The 7,962-nt window shown below is 39.9% G+C and overlaps 1 long non-coding RNA gene across 2 annotated transcripts in view; it reads left to right on the top strand.

Annotated features, from left to right (window-relative positions):
* The first annotated feature begins 3,062 nt into the window (after positions 1 to 3,062).
* Positions 3,063 to 7,962, top strand: part of LOC106146849 — a 68,467-nt gene continuing 63,567 nt past the window's right edge. For both annotated transcript variants that reach the window (XR_001231451.1, XR_001231452.1), the window contains exon 1: positions 3,063 to 3,106. This is a non-coding gene — a long non-coding RNA (uncharacterized LOC106146849). The remainder of the gene's footprint in view (positions 3,107 to 7,962) is intronic.

Genomic DNA, 7,962 nt, shown 5'->3' with positions numbered 1-7,962 from the left:
TTTTTCTCCGGTACCGGGAACCGAACTCACGACCTTGCGCTTGCCAGGCAGGCGCTTTTGCCACTGAGCTAAATCCCCAGCCCCCCATTTCACTAGTTTTAATGGGAGGTACAGACTGCTCATACCAGAAAAGTTGAAAATTTCAGTTGTCACCTTTTTACGGGTGACAATATAACTGAGATTCCTTCAAGTGATGCCAATGCAGAGATGATTATGTGTGATGAAAAAAAAATTATTTTTGAAAAAAGGAAGGGAAACATGTATATGGATAGTTGGGATAATTGTACTTCTGATATCTATTGGTTTATTGAAAGGAACAATTAATGCTTAAAATTTTTGGACCAATTTTGCATGCTTATATCTGGTAATCTGAACAACTAATTTGAAGACAACAATATGCAATATAACAGCCATTGGTGAATTCCTACCATCTTGATTAGTGAAGCTCTGTATTGTTTCTAATGTTTTTTCATTATTTTTTATTCTCTTTAATGGTTTGATCAATCTTGCATGCTTACATCTGGTAATCTGAGCAACTTTGTTGAAGATAATGATATGTAATGTAACAATCACTGTTAATTCCTATCTCTTTGTTCTGAAATCCTGTATCATTTTTATTGTTTTTGCTTTGTTTTGTTTTTGTAGGTTGTTATTTTGTTAATTTTTAAAATTCTCTTTAAAATAAACAAAGAAATTTCCTTTTGTGTTCTGATCATCAAAATGTGTTAGGATCCCCCTCGCTTGACCAAACCATTCTCTGATGGACACCAGGTGAGTACGCTATAATTCAATTCAGTCTAACACTATCTTCTCAGCGTTACTGTCAGGTCCCACAAGTCAAGGCACTGGTTCTATTAGACTTCCTTCCCCCTACTTCATTTAGATGACAGGCAAAAGCCCCAGGATGTGACTTGTGTGGCTGATGGACTATCAATCAAGGATCCCACTATACCTCCTCCCAAGGTTACTTAATTTACTAGAGTGAGTTACAAAGTTCAGGAAAATAATTTTTATAAAGATTCTTACAAAGGGTTCAAATCAACAACCAGATGGAAGCCAGATGCATAGGAGAAGGTATGAGCAAGGGTCATGGGACTTCCATGCCCTTTCTGGGTACATTATTTTCTAGTTATTTCCACTTGTTTAACAATTTATAGGCTCTCCACACTTTTATCTTTTGGCGTTTCACAGAGGCATTATTACACTGGAATGACTGATCACATAATTTACCATCCACCAACTCCAACCTTCAGCACTTCTTCCCTCTCTGGAATTTTTGGGTTGGGCGAAAAGTTCCCAACCTCTAATCCCATGGTTGCTTACACTGACAACCAGCTCCCTATCCTGAGCCTGTCTAGCACCCTACCAAGACTGGACTCACTGAAACCAGTGATTTCCCAGAACCTTGTCAATAAAGGGCAGTAGGAGCTCTGTCTCAGGAACCAGGGTCAGAGACCAAATATATATTTCACAATATCACAAAAGGGAATTCTCTGGAGACAGCTGAAAGTTGCTGCAAGCTTGATTTTCTTGGTGCAGAATTGGCAGTGTGACCAATTGTTTTGTTTCATGATTTTGAAATGTTCTGAAAAAATTTTTTTCTGACCAATTCTGTTTCATGACTGTTGCTCTGGCATGTATTGATAGATGTGTTGACTGTTGTCCGGCTTGTCCCTGTCTTTCTAGCCTCCTTAATAAGTCTATGAATAACTTATCACCCTTATATTCAGCTCTTTCTTATGTGAGTGATCCATGAAGTTCTGTGTTGCTTACCTCATTAGAGGAAGAAGAAATTTCTAGACAAGCAGCAGACATCTTGAGACTATAGGGAGATAGACAAATTAAATATAAATCAGTTCAGAAAACTAAAATTACAGAGCTATTGAATTAAATGGCCCTGTGTTTGAGGATTTAGACTGACATATTTGATAAAATTCTGGTCTGGTGAAAGTTGGGGGAAATTACAATTGTTAAGCAATTCTGAGATGACCATAAATTGATACCTCAGTTTGGAAAGCAATTTGGTAGTTTCTATGAAAATAAAACAGCATCCTTTGACTCCCCATACTCTCTGTGTTTTGAACCTATTTGGCAGATTCAAAAAGTTCTAGCTTATAAGGATGTATAGCATGTAAGAATGTTCGTTATAACATTTCTAGTGGTAAAATAGTGGAAGAAACCTGAATGTGAATCAACAAGGAATGATTGCATTTATAATAATTGAGTTGCCACACACACACACACACACACACACACACACACAGACACACAAAGTCAATTTAAAGAGTATCCTCTGAGCCAAAGATAATGGTGTAACTCAGAGGTAGTGTGAAAGTTTAGCAAATGCAAGGCCTTGAATTCTGTTTTTAGCATCATAACAAAAACTAATTTTGTAAAAGCGTACAATACAAATTTCTTTTTTGCATAAATTTGTATTAGTGTAGATAAACATAGAAAAATAAACCCTTCACTGTTGACAATGATTACCTTGGGAGAATGAGGATGTATGCAATAAAGCAGAAGAGGATCATCATTTCCTTTTTATGATTCAGAAACATTTGACTTTATACATAAGCATATTATTATTTTTATGAAAAATATCCAGTGTGGAAATGCTTTCTCCAAACATTCCTGTGTTGTTATCTCATGCTAACAGGTGAGTTAGGGGTGGCAGCATAGTACAACGGTTATAAAAACAGGGTTGGAGTAATTTCTTGGTTCATTTACTCAGGGAATTAGTTTGAGGTGAGTATTTGCTCTTTGAGCATTGCTTCCCCCATTTTGGTGTCTGAGAGCCTCTTGCTTTTATGATTTACATTTACAATGTCCCCCAAAGGTCCCCCAAGTTGTGACTCCTCTGTGTTCATGTAGGTTCATCAGCTGTGACCAATGTGCACTTGGATGAGGGATGGTGATTATGAGAGAGGTGCTGCATCTGTGGAATCAGAAAGTGTATGAGAGCTGTGTGTTCAGAAACTGAGCCGATCATGAGGACTCTACCTTCATCAGTGGGTGATTTCACTGATGAGATCATAATTTCATTGCATTATTAAAAAGTGATGGAAATTTGGAAGGAGGGGCCTAGTTGAAGACAGTATATCATGAGGTATGACCTTTGGGCTTATAGCTTGTCCCTGGCCTCTTCTTTGGTTTTCTTTTTTTTGTCTCTGCTTCCTCTTTGCTATGAGGTGAGCAACTTTCTTCCACCTCATCCTTCCACCCTGACATTATGCCTTAGCGATGGAACTGAGTAATCATGCACTGAAAACTCTGAAACCGTGAGCTAAAATAAACCTTTCCTTCCTTGATTGATTTATGTGTTTTCTCACCAGCAGGAGAAGGTGGCTAATATACTTGGCTTCCACTACTTGCCACACAACTTCTCACTGCTTTTATAAATGTCTCAGTGTAGAGACTGACCCCTTATGTAAAGATATTTTACCTAATGTGTAATAATGGTTTTAAAACTTTTTTTTTGTTTTAGTGATTTAGGTTCACAGCAAAAGTATGAAGAAGTCCAGAATTCTCATACATTTTCTGCCCCCCCGCCACAGAGTCTCTCTCATGTCAACATTCTAAGTGGTACATTTGTCACAATTGCTGAACCTACAGAGACACAAAGTCATCACCTTAAGATTGTAATCTACCTTGACTCTTAGCATTGTATGTCCTATGGGCTTGAAAAGCTACAGTGACACGTATCTGTCATTGTACTATAGTATCCAATACTTGTCACTGCCTGTGGCAGTTAGGGTGAGTTTTACTTGACACGCTTTGGCCTCCTCCTGGGAGATGGGTGGAGTGCAGTTCTGGGTGTTTCTAAATGGGCCATAGGGGTGTGATCTTGGAGTCGAAGTCGGTTCTCCTGACCTTTCCCCTCTGGCACTGTTTCTTTGCTTTACTTTCCAGCCACCATGAACCAAGCATCTTTGCTGTGCTATGCCCTTCCCTCATGATGTTTTTGCCTCAGAGTGAGGCCAACACTAACTGTATCTCTCTGAAACTGTGAGAGATTAGACCTCACTTCTTTGAGTTGTGGATGTAGATTCTGTGTCTCAGCAACAAGCAAAAAAGTCCCAATGGTCTTTAGTGGTTTGCCTATTGGCCATCCCACTCACCTCATAGTGACTTTTTAAAATAAGAGGCTGAGCGCTTATTAGCTAGGTGGATGGAATTAAAGCCCTTTGGTCATGAGCAGCAGTCTTTTAGCTAGTCTCAGAATAAGTGTAGCAGAATTAGTAAATGAAGATGCTTGAAGTCTGAACTTGATATGGCCCTGAAAAATAGTACACAAGATTTCCCTTGTTTGTGCTACCATTTCTTTAAAGGATAGACAAATGTACCTCTTCTTACCTCTGTGGTCTAACACATACGTATCATATCTTTCTTATTTGGGATTTAATTTGTGGGTATTAACCTCAAGAAAAAATTTAGGCCACCTTGCCTATGACTAAAATATTTGCTCAAACATGTCTGCACGTTTGCTGCTGCTATGACTAAGCTCTGTAAAATGGATGGTTTAAATAGATGAATTGATTGTCTCACAGTTCTAGAGGCTGGAAGTCTAAAGTCAAGGTGTCAGCAAGTCATTTTCCTCTGAGAGCTCTGAGGAAGAACACATTTTATGTTGCTCTTGGCTTCTCAGTGATTACTGACAATTGTTTGTGGTCCTTGATGTTTTGGTTTTTGTCTAAGTGTCACATTCTGTCTTAGTTACTTTTCTCATTGCTGAGACAAAATACCTCATGCCTAAAGATTCAGGAGGAAAGGTTTATTCATCTCAGTTTGTAAAGGTTTCAGGCTATCATCTGCTGGTTCTGAGGCAAGGTAGCACATGGCAGAGGGGCAACAGTTCATGGCAGAAGGAGACAGCAAAAGCAACGAAGGAGTTTAACAGTGTCTTTTTGCTCCTTTTATCTTATCCAGACTACTGGGGTTAGGGCAGTGCCAAACCAATCAGTGGACTGATTTAGTAATCACACACCCTTAATCCCAGCATCACACAGTCTAGATTCAGGCACCTCTGAAAAAGCCCTGTGACTGCATGAGGTTTTTTGGGGAAATCTAGACACAAACTATAACTTTCCACCTCTGGCTCCCCAAAGACTCATTCATATCCCTTTATGTAGAAGGTATTTAGTCCATCTCCAAGAGTTGCCAAAGTTCTAACAGTTTCAGCATTGCTGAAAAGTCCAAATCCCAAATCTCATCTCAAATTTAAGATAATCTTAGCTGTTAGCCTCTATACAAATGAAAAGTTAAATACTTCCAACATTCAATGTCACAAGATAGACATTTCCATTACAAAAGTTACAAACAGGAGGATGCAAAGGGATGAGACCAAAACAAGTCCCAACCCAGAAAGGGCAAACATTAAGTCATGTAGTTCCACATGCAGCATGTAAGGCAAATTGTAGCAAGATGTGAACTCCAAAGGGATTGAGTGGTTCTGCTCCTATGGCACTTCTGGTAGTTGTAGCTCTCCTGTAGTTTCTCTCTTGGAACTACTCTGTTCCCGCCTTGCAATTTTCCCTCAGGTAATTCACATTCCTGCCTTCTCCAAACTTCTGAGGTGTCCACTGCACCTTTGGCTTCACACTCACAGCATCACACACTGCCCTCACAGGGGCACAGTGGGTGGCCTCCCAGGACTTCTTCAGAAGACTGGGTGGTAGCCTTCCTGACACCACAACTCTTCCATTCTGTAAGCACCTAAAACCACCACTATGTAAATGATGCCAAGGTCTGCTGCCAGCTGCAGCAGTGTACAGGCTTCCTTCTCTCTTGTCTGTGGGAGTTGAGTGCCTATGAACCAAATCCTGAGGAATAAGGATTGGCTGCCACCTAGGCTGCCACCATGCTGGAACATGATGCTTTGGGTCTCTCTTCTCAAACCAATCCTTCACTTTTGCAATTTTGAGACTGCAAAGGTTGGAGTCCTTCTGCTTCCTGTGATTCCCTCAGGCCATCTTTTCTATTCTTTTATTCCTTCCCAGCAGTCAAGTTCTACTCTGCTCTATCTTTGCAGTCCATAGCTTTACTGGAGTTCCCATTTTGGCCAAATTCAAAACATTTTAAATCATTCTGCTGGCCTCTTTACTCTTGAGTCTCAACATAGATCTGGCTAAAAGCCCCCAACAGTAGCCATGCCACTGCTTCAACATTAGATTGCCTTGAAATATTTTTTGCCAGATTAATGAGTCTGTTGCCCTTAATTTCAGACTGCAGACAAACTTTTGCAAGCCATAATACACATTGTCTGGAGTCCAAAAGCCGATGCAGTCCTTATTCCCAGCAGAAACCTCCCAAACCTGGTCTTTACCAGCAGAATTTCTGTCAGCCTTCTGGTTCTCTGCGATCTGACCAAAATTTCCCATATAGTACCACTTAAGGCACTCCAGCTCTATTTTTTCAGCTGGAAACTCTGAACCTTTCCAGACTCTTCCCACAAGCCATTCACAAAGTATCCTAAACCACCTAGTCAGGTATAGTCACTGCAAGAACCCACTTATCTGGTACCAAATTCTATCTTAGTTACTTTTCTCTTGTTGCTGAGACAAAATACTTGACACTGAAACTTAAAGGGGAAAGGTTTATTTAGCTCACAGTTTGTAGAACTTACAGTCCATAATGGGGTGGCTCTGAGGCATTGTGGCTTGGTAGAGGGGCATCCCAGAGGAGAAACAGTTCATGGCAGCAGAAGGCAGCAAGAGTGAGCAAGCAAGCAAGCAAGCAAGCAAGCAAGCAAGCAAGGGGAGACAAGATTCTGTCCTTATATTTTATGCAGCTGCCTGCTCTAGGATGGATGTAGCTCTCAGCACTCTTAATCCTGGCCGGAACTATGCCAAATCAAACAGTAGACTGGGACTTAGTCCCAGAATCATCTACTCCAGAGTCAGCCACCTCCAAAAAAGCTAGATGCCCACATGTGGCTTTGCGAGGACATCTAGATACAAAACATACTACTAGTCTTGCAGGTATATTACTCTACTTTCTATATTTATGTTTATATGGTGATTTCTCTGTATGTATGTCTGTGTCCAAGTTTTCCCTTATACAAAAACACCAGTCATGTTGGATTAGGTACCTGCATCACTACGGATGTCCTTAACCAATTATATTTCCAAAAAAGGTCATCTTTGGAGTACTGGGATAGGACTTCAATATACAAATTTCTGAAATAAATAGTTGAACCCACAAGAGTGTATTAAAAAGAATTAAAAGATGCTGTGTGTAAGATATTCAACAAAATGTGAAATATTTGTTAGACTATTTCACACTATTTTGCCACTGATATTTAGCCATCACACTTATTTAATCTGATAAAAGTGTTCTTCACTTTCTATTTTATTGACTTATTTAATGATGTCTAAACACATCAGGTGCACTTCAGGATCATGGGCTTCTGCTTGGAATGCTGAGTTTTAAGTTGTGGTCATCAGTTGAGTATTGGATCAGCAAGAAGTTTATGCTAAAGTTGATATATCAGCAAGACATATTGTTTCCTGCTCTAGCCAGTCCCAGATTTAACATTTATGAAAGCAACATGTGCCTAACTATTCAAATTCTTGGAACTGTTAACAGAAATATACAAGAGAATATCATAATTTGGAAGGTAGAGAAAGAATACAAGTGACATAAGAGCTCCTTTGCAGTACAAATGTCAGTTTGAAGTTAGGACATAAACCATGTTGGAAAATGGAAGTTCAGGCAAATGAAGCTGTGTTGATAGTCAGCAGAACTTCAGGTGGTATTTAAGACTGTTTTTCACAAGATTCTTTTAGATGCAGGTCCTCATCTATCAAAGTGACTTATTTATTCATTGGCCTTTTAAATGCAACACTAGGGGGCTGGGGATTTAGCTCAGCGGCAAAGCGCCTGCCTGGCAAGCGCAAGGTCGTGAGTTCGGTTCCCGGTACCGGAGAAAAACCAACAGCCAAGATCATCCTAAATGGAGAGAAG

The sequence above is a fragment of the Chinchilla lanigera genome, unplaced genomic scaffold (genome assembly GCF_000276665.1).
Source record: "Chinchilla lanigera isolate Chin_1 unplaced genomic scaffold, ChiLan1.0 scaffold00006, whole genome shotgun sequence".
NCBI lineage: Eukaryota > Metazoa > Chordata > Mammalia > Rodentia > Chinchillidae > Chinchilla > Chinchilla lanigera.
This window is presented reverse-complemented; position numbering and strand designations above follow the sequence as displayed.